The sequence below is a fragment of the Emydura macquarii genome, unplaced genomic scaffold (genome assembly GCF_026122565.2).
Source record: "Emydura macquarii macquarii isolate MOO-44397 ecotype Brisbane River unplaced genomic scaffold, CSIRO-AGI_Emac_v2 contig_1551, whole genome shotgun sequence".
In the NCBI taxonomy this organism is placed as follows: Eukaryota; Metazoa; Chordata; order Testudines; family Chelidae; genus Emydura; species Emydura macquarii.
The window spans coordinates 16,658,871-16,674,884 of record NW_027131688.1 but is presented as its reverse complement, the minus strand read 5'-3'; the positions used below and the strand labels follow the sequence as shown (position 1 = coordinate 16,674,884).

Here is a 16,014-nt window from a genome sequence, read left to right as displayed (position 1 = left end):
TTTTTTTTTTTATTTTATTTTTTTTGAGCTTCTCTTTTTTGCAGGGACCTTTAAAGTCAGTCCTTCTTCTGGTACCACATTGTCAACTGCTCTTTTGAGCAGTCTCTTTAGAAGTCCTAGCTTTCTCCTAACTGGTCACCCTCTATTCATCTCCCATTAGCCCAGTCCATCAACTCTATCTAAAATTAGTCAATGAGGCTTTAAATTCCAGGACTTACAGTCTTCCTTTGTTTCCCTGTCAGTTTCTTGGAGGCAGCCTGGCATAGGGCTGCTGCACCTTTGCTATCCCAGGTTGTTTTGCCTCCTTATCTCTCTCTGTCCTCCTTCCTTTATAGCTGTGTTTGTTTTCCTTATCAGTCCCAGGAAAGGGTGCATGCTTCCATGATTGGCAGCTCCCAATCAGCTGTGCTGGTGTGTGATCAGCCTGAGTTGCCTGTAAGTGGGGAAAGATTCTCCTCACCTTTATACCTATGCTCAGTACAGGTTGCAAACCCCATTACATCTTCCTCAGCCAAAAAGTAACTATCAGGGAAAGAAACAACTCCTTCCATGCCACTGTTCTATAATCTGTTTGAAAATATTACTGAGTTGCATTCAAGGGCCATGAGACAGGCGGGTAATAGTACTAGTTTCAACAGCAATATTACATTTTCATTGTAGCCAATAAGCGCTGTATTGATTTAATCACTTTACTATATCAACTGCAGCAGAATGTTTAACTGGGAAAAGCGTGGTGTTTGTCTGTTTAGTCATGTATTATTAAAAACTGGATTAGGAAACAGTATCTGATGTGTGGATTTTTCATAAGTCACACAGTTTTGTAAATTCACTTGTAAACAGTCAACATACGATATGTAAATGTAGTTATTAAAATGAATGTTTGCTAATTATTATTTAAGTCCTGTAAGAGACTAAATATTTTTGGATACAGAAATCAAGTCAATACAGGAATGCAGCTCAATGAAATATGCCTTGCATCAAATACAGATCTGGTTTTGGCCAACAAAGAACAAGTAGTAACAAGATTAGCAAAGGTTATCAAGCAATACACAGACTCCTGTAGGTCCCTAGTGAATTCCAGTGAAGTTGGGAACAAAGCCAGTTGCTGCACCTAGATGTCTCCATGGTGCAAGGAAGGCAGAGAAGGCTGCCTGCTCTGCTTTAGAACCTCAAGGGAAGTCCAACCAATCAATTCTACACCACATCATTTTATAGAGAAGGCTTAGGAACCTCCAACTAACACTGTAGCATTCTGTACATCTCCTCAACAACACAGGCTACTGCACGCACATCAAACCTGTCCTCTGCTCTCTACACTGGCTTCCAATATACTAGTAAATCGAGGTCTCAGTTCTTATCTTCAAGGCATTCAATGACCTAAGCCCGGCATACTAAAAGAAGTCTAAAGTTCCACAATGAAGACCATGGTCATCAACTCTGCTTCTCAGGCACAGTGGACCTTTCTACCATGAGGGTAAAGCTCACCATGCAGGAGATAAGAGATTTCTCTGGGGACCGACAAGGACAAAGTCCACCAGGAATTAAGGACCGTCACTAACCTTCAACTCTATCTGCAAGGCATACTTCTTCAACTTACCTACTCTAACACACACACAGCATGCACATTTGAAAAAAATAAAAACAAAACTCTCAGGGAGATGATGAAAGAGAAAACAAACCACAACAGACAGATGTTCATCACATCATTCAATGCAGTAATAAAAGGCACTCACTTGGTATAGAGATCTGGGCTGTACAAGTGCCTATATAGAATAGAGAGAAGGAGATCACATTGGCAAAATGGTCACTAGCTTTTAATTTCCCTCTTTTTCACTTTATCATTGTTTAATAAAAAGTATGTCAAAACAAAATGTTCTAGTTTGTCTTTCTTCTGATGAAACATTTTCCCTGATTAGGCTATTGCCAGTTTTAAACTGCTGGGTCTGATAAGATGATCTTTAAATTTTCTCTCATTTAACAATGTTTACATTGGACCATTAATATCTCTTTTATAATATTAATGCTGTGCATACTGGTACATTGGAAACTCTTAAAGCAGTTAGTAAGATCAGTGATAAATATCCAGTAAGCAGTTATTCTGATCATTCTTTTGGACTGTGATGATGGGTTTGCTTCTGCTCCAACTTGAGAGAATGTAAGATTCTCATGGTCCTGCCATTGACTTATCTAAGCACTCCAAGTCAGTCAAGTTATTGATCAAGCTTCAAACTATATAAAGCATCCATGGAATTAAGTCTTTTAAAAAAAGAAACATAAATCTTGCAGACAAAATAATCTAGCAGACACTCCATTTTAAAAAAATCACATACATGCAAAGAATTGAAAAACCTCCATTGGTAGAATCATCAAGAGTTAAGTCTTAAGATAGCGCTGAAAGCTGCCTACAATAGTTCACTTATTAAATGAATCTCAATATTTTACTAATGCCATTATTGTTATAATGCCAAAAGCAAAGAGTCCTAAGTGCAGCTGCATACATAAAGAACAACTATAACAGACCTGCCAGAAAACAAGACTTCCACACATACTGTTACTCTATGTTGCTGCTTCAGACTCAATATGCTTTTAAAAAGCCATCAAACAATCACACAGATTTATGCTAAAACTAAAAGAAAACTGAACCAAAGCCAGCAGTTTTATTTCAATTTTATTATATAAAGGTGATTTTCAATTAGTTTGCAATAAGTTAAAAGTACCTTTAATAGCAGAAGCATCTGTATATCTTATAGACTTCTAATAAAATAATTATTGAGCGTAACATTGTTAGTAACATTATTTAAGAAGTTACACTATTTATTTTATTTTCTCCAAGTGTTGAATTAAAGCAAACGTAAGTGTACTTTCTGGTCACTCCCTAAAGACACTGATGATTCCAATGGCAACAATTCTATATTTGCTTTCTGAAAAAGAAATCCATTAGCTAAACTGTTTTGGATTTTGCCTCAGAAAGGATTAAGTAAAATCGTGGCTCCATTGAAGTCAATGGCAAAAATCCCATTGACTTTAACAAGGCTAAGATTTCAATGAGTATAAAGTAGACTGTATAGAATATATAGTAAGAACCTCATGTTTTGGACCTTAGTGCATTACACTTCTGTTATACGAAGTAGTGTTTTTTAAACAATACGAAGCTCCATAAAAACATCCTGTTTACTACTTTTCAAATTACGTGTACCTATTCCCTAATGATAAAATACCTACTAGGGGTAAGCAAGTTTTAAAGGTTCGAGTTACAACCACAGAAGATCTGTGGATTTCATAATTAGTTTCACACAGATTTTCAGAATACATTTAACACATCTTGATGGGGGAAGGGTGGGAGAGAAGTGATACTTAACGATTATGTTTAAGGTCGAATACTGGATAAAGTGATATAATTTGTAATATAGATAATTATTAAGCTACTAATGCTAAATGTTACCGAACTCTCAGTAATCTAATTTTCAACAAGCTGCCTTCCTATTTCTTCCTCTAAATATGAGACTGCCTGTCACTGAAGTCCTTAAAGACTTTTTACTATAATAATATTTTAGGACTTTCAATACCATTTCTATTTTCTTTTTAACCACAGAATGTGCAAAAATCCACTCACTGCAATGGCTAAACATCAGGTTACTGACAAGAACTTTTTTTTTAATTAAGAAAAAGTCTGTGTATAAATGAAATAAATCACTTCAGTTGCTGAAACTCTACAAAAATCTGTGAATTTAGATTGAAACCACTTTATAGGAGACTTTTTCAATTGAAGTATGAAGCAGGACTAATGAATAACATAATGCAACAGGTGTTTAAATGCTTGCTAATAAAGTCTTCCACAAACCACTGTTTTCATACTGTAGAAAGGTATTGAAAGGCTTCTGTATTAAATTATGCTTGTTTAATAAATGTATACAATGATCTTGAGCAGCCTTACACTCTACAGTATCCATCTTGCTTTGAAGCAGAAGGCTGACTTTTAAACTCTCAGTGTAAGTGTTATTTTCTATATGCATTGAATCCTTTTTTCTATTCAGAAGGTATCAGCTGTATTGCTCTAAAACACATTATGACATCCAGAGCACAATTTTTTTTGAGTGGGGGAGGGTTGAAAATGGAGAGAAGCAGGTTCTACAGAAAATTTTTACAAGGTTATTTACTGTGTTTGACATACACAATATCCATTTGTGTCTCAAACAGAGTACACACACACACAATATATATTTTATATACTATATTACACACAGATGAACAACAGCTAGATATTTAAAAGATACATAGATATCTGAATTTGTAGGTTCAGATATCTTCAAAGACATCTTTGAATATATGTAAAGGGATTTTTGAAAAGCATATTCATTTGAGATTTTATTTTGCATTTTTAAGGTTTTTTTTAAATACATGTCCTTCATTCATGCAAATATAAAGAACTCTAAAACATATAAAAGAATTAAAAAAATATGAAAGAGGTACTTTTAACACAGCAGATGACAAGCCATTAAGCTTTCACCTTTGAGTAATTATGATGACTGTGATGTCTCTTTTATATCTCCATTTTTTAATTAGAATCTTTAATGTGTTTAACAAGCAATTCTTCCATCAATCTTTTATGTGTTTTACTTGTAAAGCAATGACAGTTTGTAGTTCAGTCTCCTTAAAGTTCCAGAGAAACCATTTTCCACTCACTTGCTTTGAAAGCCATTAAAATAACTTGATGAAGAAAGCAGCAGGGGGCTAATGGAAGCCAAGGCTTAGTAACAATCTTTAGATTTCCCCCTAAGACTTTCTCACAAGCCATTCTCACAAAGATCCTTAAGACCTTTCATCCTCCTGCCCTCCCCCACCATGAACAAAACCAGTACCCATGTGACAGATGCAACTGGGAGTTCTTCAGATTGCGGTGTTCGGTCCAAATGTAATCATGGGGTTGTGTTGGGCACTGAAGCTAAACAGTACTAAAGCATACTTGGATCTGTCTAAGTATGTCGTACTGTGTTCATCGCCATTGTATCTGAGCACCATTTTTTATGTTACTACTCTAATATGACTGGAGTACAATTCTTCTTGTTAGTTACAGCTTCTTAGGAACTCCTGGAAGAAAATGTTTAAGCTATTGCTCCACTCAAGATACAGTATATACATTTTGGCCACAGGAATGCCTACTCTCTCTGCAACAGAGCCTTGGAGCATGCATCCCAGTGTTCCTGTTACAGCCCTTGGGTCCTTTAAAACTGGGAGGTGTAGTTGCAGGGCATATGACTAGGAGCAAGCATGTGACCTACAGGATACCAGATATAAGACTTCTTGTCTCTAGGACAGGGGATAAACATGAGAGACTCAAGGTCAGGGAAGTTCTAGTATGGGTTCCTCCATAGTAGCTAGGAAGGGGCTAATAAAGGGGAAGTGTGTGTCCTCTCCCCTCCCAACTTGGTAGAAGCTGGGAAAGGCTGGGGTGATTAATATCTAATATTTCAAGTTTATTTGCATTTGTTTTGGAACTCTTGTTTGAAAATAAAGCCAACCGCAAGGAAAGGGTCCTGGATGCACAGTTGTTCCCCAGTCGTTGAGTTTGCTCGCAGCTCACACTCTCACATCTTCCCAGTGTCTATCCTGGCTTAATGAGCCTGTAACGCCTTCTACAATCTGGGGAAATATTTCATTTAGTGGGACAACTGCCTAGAAGTTTGGAAACAAGCTTTACTGATACCCTCTCTGGGTACCAGCATATATTTCACACATTTCTTTTTATTTGATAAACTAATACATTACTACAGTTTCAACTTTCAAAAATTTTTTCAGGCCTCAAATGAAAGTGGCAAAAGTACATGACTCAGCATCCAGTTTTATTAGAAGCTGCACAAAGAACATATTTGCCAGTCACTGGCTTTGGCTGACTGGCTATAACATGAACAGAAGAAATTAATTTAGCAAGAAATGGCAACAAAAATAATAGTTTTGTGGTGCAAAAAGCCACACAGTTATTCTGAGGAATAATTGTAGATATCTGTAGCATGCCCCACCACCGTGTTATGTAGGTACCATATACTGCAAACAAATTAAAAAGCATCAAAGCACCATGTAAAATAACCACGACTTTCATCTCTTCATCATTTTAGGCTGTCAAAATAAGTACCTGTGATATTATTATTGGTTTAGTAGTAAGTTTGCTGCATCTTGTTAAAAGTATCACTGAAGAACAAACATTTAATAAAGTCAAAATCAACTGCTGTATTCCCTCCCTTTCTGCATTATTTTTCAAACAAACAGGAGTCTTCCTTTTTTTACGGAAGGGTGAATCTTTCCCACATTTATATTTAACATTTTCAGGGAAAGAATAGCCCTCACCTTTAGGAGTTTTGCCCTCATTTCCCTATAATGTATTCAGCACCACTCAGCACATCTGTCCTACCAAATCCTATTTCCTGTTCTATTCATGAGGCTCAGCAACCTGGAGCTTTAGTGATTGCTGCCACACTTTTCCCATGGCCTTCTCACCTCTCAACCCCGGCCTCCCCCCTCCCAAGGACCCAGCTCCCATTGTTTATCATCTGTTCTCCCCTGCTGCAAACTGCTGTCAGATGTTCACTTATCCCTAATCTTACTCACTGCCTTTGATATTCTTTCTAATCCAACAACCTGTCAACTGGGGCATCAGCCCATGTCCAGACCAGCTGCTCTGTCACAGGCCTCAAAGTTCCCTCTCAGCTTCATGAGACATTTAAATGATTTTGACACAGCAAGCAAAATGTGAAATAGATAATTAATGTTGTTTTGATCAATGATCACGGCTTTCATGTGATGTTAGTTGACCACTAATGAAAACTAAGCTTTAGTTTGTTTAAACTGTAGTATTATTATATTAACAAGACCTCTGTCTATGTTTAAGGGACAACATGTTGGAAGCTAAGTTCTTGGAGACCAAGGAGTGCTGCTTTATTTAGCTATAAAGTATGAAGAAAAACTAATTCACTCAAAAATTTAAGTCAGTTAGTTATTTTACTTAGTCTGTTGAATGAAAAAATACAATGTCCCTGTTGTGCTAAATCATCATTTTTACATACATTTTCAAATTATTTGCATTGAAAACACTAAACGTTGTGGCTGAAAAAAGTAAAATATGCATATTAAATATGACAAGCCACTTAAGTAATGTCTTATTATTAAAACTGTGTTGTCCAGCTACTGTAGTACAATTACTATGTGCTATACTCATATCATATAAACCATCACCATCTGTTTTTTGTCTTTACATTTCACACGATATTCCCACTTAGAGAAGATTTTATAACTTCCATAACATTCAAATCCACTATAAATGTTTGTAGACTACTGTTCATCATTTGTATTAAAACATACACAATATGTATACTGCTATATGCTACACTGCTTCCGAGGACAGAATTTTTTGTACTAGGAAATTATCTCTAACCTGAAATGTATTTTTTAATCTCAATTGAAAAATTACAGATATATACTGGTATATTTCTCCGAACCAGCTCAATTTATTTTAAAAAAAAAAAAGTGTCATAATTTAAACAAAACCAAATTAAACAAAGATTGTACAAAAAATGTGATGAGAATACTACTAGGGATTTTGGTTTTTATTTATTTATTTATTTATTTATTTTTTACACATCAATTGTAATAAATATCTGCAACATTAGATTTGTAAAATGATTCATTCTCTCTAGATCTGGTTATTTCCATCCTGGGGCCTTTGTACATGGGGACACTCAAATATTAATTTGAATTAACTAAAGGTGTGAATGTAAAGTGGATTAGTTAAACCTCATTAAACCTGTGTGTACACTTTCAGCATTTAAGTGGCCTTAATTTGGTTTCATTTAAGGTATGTCTACACTACACCTGCTATAGTGGAACAGCTCCGATGCTGAAGTTGTGCCACTGTAGCGTAGATGTGTGTAGATGCTTCCTACGTTGATAGGTTTTTCTGTCTCTTTAGTCAATCCACCTCTCTGAAACGTGATAGCTAGGTTGACAGAAGAATTCTTCCATTGACTTACCATGCCTACCCCAGGGCTTAGGTCTACCAAATCCTGGTACTAAGGGCACTACATTTTTCATAGTTCTGAACGACATAGCTAGGTCGATCTAGTTTTTAAGAATAGATAGGACTTAGTTTGGAAGTGAATTAAGATAAATCGAATTAACACCACTTTAATTTTGAATGAGAGTATCCACACAGGAGTTTAATGCAGTTTAACTAATCCATTGAATTCACACCTTTGGTTAATTTGGATTAATTTTTCTATACACCCCTATTTAGACAAGCCCTTAGCAATCATTATTCTGAAGTGGAATAACCTGAGCTAACCACAGCATAAGGCTGAAGTACATTTACTAGCACTCAACTGTGCAGTCATTTCACAGTTATTCTAAATTTTGAAGTCTGATCTGCATAAGTGCCTGGCTGTTTCTCAATAACCAAACACAAGTTCCTGTGCTCTGGCTATTAATGGCCTTTAGCAATGAAATCAGAACACAGTATTAGCTTAATTAATTTATTTCTAAAATGTAAATACACTTGTAAAAACTGTATACAGAGAATGTATATTTTACGCTTGAACCTACATTACTGTAGTTATTAGCACCTTTGCTACTGACATCAAAGAGCACAAAGTGAATTTCTGTTCTCTGATCAGCTGTTGCCCTCATAACTCCACTTCCATATATCCACAGCAAATAAGGCTACCTCAGTTTCTCACTGCTTTCCCAGCCTATTATTCCCCCCAGACTCTCAACTCCCACATATCCTAAAAATCCTGGTTCCTAAGGAAAGCTAATTTTCCCACTAAACTAACACAAGTACACTTATTTTGTAATTTGAGATTGCTCCCTGTTTGTAGCTAAGTAACATGAAAAATGATTGGACTACATTTTATGCAGATTGCAGTCTCTTACATGTGGAGGTTGTCTTATTGTTCTGTAAAGTGCCTACCATTCTCTTGGAATTATATAACTAAACAGCCACAATAGATAGAATTCAGTTAATTTATTTCATTTGATTGAATATACAAAACCATTAGGAGCACGGTTCCTAATTTAAAATATTTACTGTTAAGAGTTTGTTAAAATTAAGATAAAGTCTATGCTTAACTTAAAAAGCTTGAAATTTCTGTCACTGCTAACCAATCTCTACATTCCCAACCATCATCTCTAACTGTTCCTAATCTATTTCACACTAGGAAGAGATGCAAGCCTGACGGCCCAAGTGTGTTGAATGCAAAAAAAAAAAAAAATCTTCATTACAGCACCACAAATTACGTTTAAAAAATCCCCAAAAAACTTGTCATTTTCCTTTTATACTACTTCTCTGACTTTCCACGTTTTCTTCATATCTTTCCTTCAGCAACTCCCAACCACATTTCACACTAAAATAATTTTGAAATTTGAATAGCATTACATCAGAAGTATGTGGCAAGGCCATGAAGAGGGCCCTACCAAATTCACGGTCCATTTTGGTAAATTACACCATCAAAGCATTTTAAAAATCTTGAATGTCATGGTTTCAGATATTTAAATCTTAAATTTCATGGTGGTGTAACCGTGGGGTCCTAACCCAAAATGGGGCCACAAAGGGAGGGGAGGTCACAAGGTTATTGTAGGGGGTTGTGGTATTGCTACTCTTACTTCTGCACTTTCTTCAGAGCTGAGCGGCCGGAGTGTAGTGGCTTCTGGCCAGGCACCCAGCTCTGAAGGCAGTGGAACTGCCAGCAGCAGTGGAGAAGTAAGGGTGGCAATACCGTACACCATGGCACCCTTATTTCTGTGCTGCTGCTGGCAGCAGTGCAGTCACTACTATCTGGCCACCCAGCTCTGAAGGCAGTGCAGAAGTAAGGGTGGCAATATCACAGCCCCCACTACAATAGCTAGATTTCACCGGGGAGAGCAGATTTCATGGTCCATGATGTATTTTTCATGGCCACAATGTTGGTAGGGCCCTAGTCATGAATAGATCCAAGTCCCCTGAGTTCTAGTCCCAATCCTGTGCCTTACCACCATTCATCTAAAATATAGCGTATGCTCAGGCTGCTCTGAAAACTATAACTTCCAGTTTCCTTATGTTTATGCATATTAACTGCCATATGTCATTTCAGCCATAATACTGTCTTAATTTTTTGTTTTGCATTTAATATTTTCATAAGTGCTAAAAAGGGTAAAGGAACTCAGAAAAATACTGCAAGAGAACTAACGCAACCTTAACACAATTGCTTTGACAAATGAACTCCATGTATTACTTGGAAAGTTACTTCCTACTACTGGAGTCTTTGAAGATTTAACAGACGAGTGTTACCTGTTTGAACAGGTTACTTAAAATTCTGTTTATTACTTTTACAGCAGCATTTTAATTGTCAAACTAGAAAAGAATGCTCTGTGTTTACAAAAATGCAGAAGGAAGCTTCAGAGAATGTTTTAGGCAACTGGGAACACTCATGTAAATATATAAAAATTATTTCTGAATGTGGAATTAGTTGGTACAGTATAATTATATATATATATATATATATATATGTATATATGCTTTTCACCTTCAAAGTTCTCAGGCCATTAATTAGGCCCCAATCTTGCTTTCCCTGCATGGAGCTCATTGGGTCTTAATCCTCACGTCCCAGCGAGATAGGTAAATCTTAAATCCCATTTTAAAGTCGTAGAAACACAAAGACTAAGGGGTTTGCTCAAGGCCACAGAAGAAGTTAGAGTCAAATCTCTTAGAAATCAGGAATCCCAGTTCCCAGTCCACTCTTAAATTGCACCCAACTCCCTTATTACATGGGGCATTTCCTGCTCACTATACAGTACACAGTACACCTACAATATTCTCTAAAAAAAGCTTTTAGAATTTTAATAACTTTAAATATGTATTCCCTTAAAACTAAAGGAAAAAGGCCACACATTAAAAAGATTTTTTCCCTTTTCTATTTCATTTTTATGTACTGAATGTTTAACTCAAAAGTGAATGACTGGGAACATTAGTTAATCAATATAGAACAAAATGACAAAGCCAAACACTGAACCATCTGAAGCTCTGAAAATAGAGTAAAGCTCACGTAACAATAAAAAAAAAGTTTCCTGTTACAATTGCTCCCCTTGTTTGATTAAACTTCACTAGATCCTAACTGGCAACATAAAAGAATTTTTCTGGTTTGTCACAAGAACATAAGAGCTGCCATACTGGGTCAAACCATGGTCCATCTTTCCCAGTATCCTGTCTCCAACAGAGGCTTGCACCAGAGCTTCAGGGGGAGAGTACAGAATAGGGCAATTACAGAGTGATCCACTTGTCTTCTATTCCCAGCTTCTGGTAGCAAGAGGTTTAGGGTCACCCTGAGCATGGGGTTGCATCTCTGACCATCTTGGCTAATAGCCACTAATGAAGTTTTGAATTTATCTAGTTCTTTTTTAAACTCAGTCATACTTTTGGCCATCATAACATCCCATGGCAATGAGTTTGAATGTCCTTCCATCATTCACAGAGATGCTTGTTTGCCATTCCACTCTAGCACAGGCTTGAACATTTATACTGTGAAATTTAATTGCAATTTATATTAATCTAGTCTGTGCACTTCCAAAAGTTCCTTGACAGATCACATATTTACAATTAAATGATAGGAAGCAATGATAAAAGCTGTCTTGTCAGAACAGGCTTCTAAAACAAAGCCTGTATCATGGAGCCAGTATCTGAATTAGGATTATAAATCAAGAGATCCTGGCTTTCAGTCATTTGCTTAGCACAATAGACCACACCACTCTCTTTAAAAAAGTCAAACCACTATGACAGCACAATTTTTCTGCAAATGCTTACAGGAGATAATGGAGAATAAGAAATAAGTACTGAATAAATGTACTACAGTGAAGTGAATATAGTTCCCAAGGGAAACTCGATTTCTGAAACATAACAGCATCTTTCTGCATCAGATATTTTTGGTTACATTATGAAAACAAGCAAGTTCAACAATAGCTTTTGAGCACATTTGTGGTCCTACTGATTTAAAACTAAAAGTGGTCCAGCCTGCATGGACACACCTGCAGTCTAAATTGTAATTTAAGTAATCTAGACAGTGGTTCTCAAACAGAGGTACGCGTACTCCAGGGGGTATGTAGAGGTCTTCCCCGGGTATATCAACTCATCTAAGTATTTGTTTCGTTTTACAACAAGCGACATGAAAAGCACTAACAAAGTCAAGTACAAACTAAAATTTCATACAACTTGTTTATACTGCTCTACATACTATACACTGAAATGTAAGTACAATATTCATGTTCCTATTTATTTATTTTATAATTATATGGTATATTTCAGTAATAGTGTGCTGTAACACAGTGTCTACATCGACCTAAGTGCTAAGCCTCTCGGGGAGGTGGAGTTACTAGGTCAGTGTAGTGGGTGACTTACATCAGCGGGAATAACATTGTAGTATAGATACTTACAGAGTTAGGTTGACACAAGCGCCTTACATCAACCTAATTCTGTAGTGTAGACCAGGCCTAAAACAAACAAAAGAAGGGATAAAAGAATGAAATAGAATGAGGTAAAGTAACTTGGCATTGCTAATTTCTGCAGTGGCTGGGTTCTGCTGTATTTGCTACAGCGATGGAATTGCAATAAACTAATCATAGAATCACAGGACTGGAAGGGACCTTGAAAAGTCATCTAGTCCAGTGTTCCTAAACCTTTTAAGTAGCAAGTACCCCCTAATGTCTGAAAATTTTAATAAGTACCCCAACACTCGATTTTCCATGGGCTGAGTATAGAAGGCCGTGATATGACAGATGTCAGATCTAGTGTGGGTAGGGTTACCACCTTTACACCAGGGGTGCGCAACTCAAGTATGCACCTGGGCTAGAGGTGATGTTGGCCAAACCTTGGAGGCTTTGAGCAGCATGCCAATGCTGGGGAATATAAAGCACCGTGCCAAATTTTATGCCATAAAATTGAGAGGAGGAAGGGGTGAGAGAGAGACAGGGAAGGAGGGCGAAAGAGAGAGAGAGAGAGACAGTAAAAGAGGGTAACTGGTGAATTCTGGGGCTGTCATAGTTGTCAATTTCACTGCTCAGCTAGAGCAGTGAAATTGACAAGTCTTCTGGGCACTGGGCTTTGAGCCAGGGAGGGGAGCTGCCACCTGGGCAAGTTGCAGGTGGCTGCAGCCTGGCTGCCAGCCCAGGAGGTGGGTGACTGCCACCCAATCCGAGCTGGGACAGAGAAGGCTTCCATGCCGACTGGGACCCAGGGATGTGGGCAGGCGGCTGCTGCCCGTCTTCAAGCTGGGACGCTGGAGGCTGTCCCTCCGCTCGGAGCCAGGGTGCGGGTGGCTGCCGCCCAACTGCGAGGCCAACTCATGAGACACAGGAGGGTGCCACATGCCTCCTATCTAGGAGATGGGGCCAGCCGGGGTGGCTGCCGCCCGGCTTCCCCAGAAGTCGGCAGCTGCCACCTGCCTCCCCTTCATTCTGTTTTTCCCCGGGTACCCCCTGCCTGTGTCTCACGTACCCCCAGGGTACGCGTACCACAGGTTGAGAAACTATGATCGAGTCCAGTCCCCTGCACTTATGGCAGGACAAAGTATTATCTAGAACATCTCTGGTGTTTGTCTAACCTGCTCTTTAAAATCTCCAATGATGGAGATTCCACAACCTCCCTAGGCAATTTATTCCAGTGATTAACAATCCTAACAGTTAGGAAGTTCTTCCTGATGTCCAATTTAACCCTCCTTTGCTGCAATTTAAACCCATTGCTTCTTGCCCTATCCTCAGAGGTTAAGTAGATCAATTTTTCTGCCTCCTTCATGTCCCCTCTCAGTCTTCTCCAGACTAAACCAACCCATTTTTTTTAATCTTCCCTCACAGGTCATAGAATATTAGAGTTGGAAGGGACCTCAGGAGGTCATCTAGTCCAACCCCCTGCTCAAAGCAGGACAAACCTCAGCTATATCATCCCAACCAGGGCTTTGTCAAGCCTCAGCTTAAAAACCTCTAAGGATGGAAATTCCACCACCTCCCTAGGTAACCTATTCCAGTGCTTCACCACCCTCCTAGTAAAAAACTTTTTCCTAATGTCCAACCTAGACCTCCCGCCCTGCAACTTGAGACCGTTGCTCCTTGTTCTGTCATCTGCCACCACTGAGAACAGCCTAGCCCCATCCTCCCTGGAACCCCCTTTCAGGTAGTTAAAGGCTGCTATCAAATCCCCCCTCACTCTTCTCTTTTGCAGACTAAACAAGCCCAGTTCCCTCAGCCTCTCCTCATAAGTCCTGTGCTCCAGCCCCCTAATCATTTTTGTTGCCCTCCGCTTCACTCTCTCCAACTTGTCCACATCCTTTTTGTAGTGGGGGGCCCAAAACTGGACACAATATTCTAAATGCGGCCTCACCAATGCCGAATAGAGGGGAATAATCACTTCCCGTGACCTGCTGGCAATGCCCCTCCTAATGCAGCCCAATATGCTATTAGCCTTCTTGACAACCAGGGCACACTGCTGACTCATATCCAGCTTTTTATCCACCGTTACCCCCAGGTCCTTTTCTGCAGAGCTGCTGCCTAGCTTGTCGGTCCCCAGTCTACAGCTGTGCATGGGATTCTTCCTTCCTAAGTGGAGGACTCTGCACTTTTCTTTGTTGAACCTCATCAGATTTCTTTTGGCCCAATCCTCCAGTTTGTTTAGGTCACTCTGTATCCTATCCCTACCTTGCAGGGTATCTACCACTCCCCCCATCTTAGTGTCGTCCGCAAACTTGCTGAGGGTGCAATCTACTCCATCCTCCAGATCATTAATAAAGATGTTGAACAAAACCGGCCCCAGGACCGACCCCTGGGGAACTCCGCTTGTGACCGGTTGCCAGCTAGACATGGAGCCATTGATCACTACTCGTTGAGCCCTATGCTCTAGCCAGTTCTCTATCCATTTTATAGTCCATTCATCCAACCCATACTTCTTTAACTTGCTGATAAGAATACTGTGAGAGACCGTATCAAAAGCTTTGCTAAAGTCAAGGTATATCACGTCCACCGCCTTCCCTACATCCATCCTCATCATAGAAAGCAATCAGGTTGGTCAGGCATGACTTTCCCTTGGTGAATCCGTGTTGACTGTTCCTGATCACCTTCCTCTCTTTCAAGTGCCTTAAAATGGATTCCTTAAGGACCTGCTCCATGATTTTTCCAGGGATTGAGGTGAGGTCATATTTTCTAGACCTTTAATCACTTTTGCTGCTCTTCTCTGGGCTTTATCCAATTCATCCACATCTTTCCTGAAATGTGGTGCCCAGAATGAGACACAATAATCCATCTGAGGCCTAATCAGTGCAGAATAGAGTGGAAGAATTACTTCTCATGTCTTGCTTACAACACTCCTGCTAATATATCCCAAAATGTTTGCTTTTTTTTGCAAAAGTGTTTCACTGTTGACTCATTTTTACCTTGATCCACTCTGACCCCCAGATCCCTTTCTGCAGTATTCTCTCCTAGGGAGTCATTTACCATTTAGTATGTGTGCAACTGATTGTTCCTTCCTAAGTGGAGTACTTTGCATTTGTCCTTATTGAATTTCATCCTATTTACTTTAGACCATTTCTCCAGTTTGTCCAGATCATTTTGAATTTTTATCCTATCCTCCAAAGCACTTGCAACCTCTCCCAGCTTGGTATCATCTGCAAACTTTATAAGTGTATTCTCTATGCCATTATCTAAATCATTGGTGGACCTCCCTAGGTCAATACTGAGACTAGACTGACCACTACAGTACATTTAGTTAGAGAAACAACTGCTCTTTGTACAAATATAAACCTATTTGCAGAACACATTCTGCAGGGAAAACATAGCACGTTAGGGTAGCGGATACTAATCTCGTTTTACCATGTGCATTCTTTGTATTGCTGAGGGCTCCAATTCTCAGGGATCATCTGAAACTTGATTCATGTTTATATCAACATTATAAGGAAAAGGACTTCCTATTACCACTTCCATTGCTTCCCACATGCAGGTGCTGTAAAGTTGGCTGTA

General features: G+C 38.8%; 1 protein-coding gene across 2 annotated transcripts in view; it reads right to left on the bottom strand.

The window, feature by feature from the left end:
- The window catches only part of NUDT14 (nudix hydrolase 14), an 86,250-nt gene that overhangs the window by 68,720 nt on the left and 1,516 nt on the right, over nucleotides 1-16,014 (bottom strand). The gene's annotated exons all lie outside the window — the stretch shown is intronic.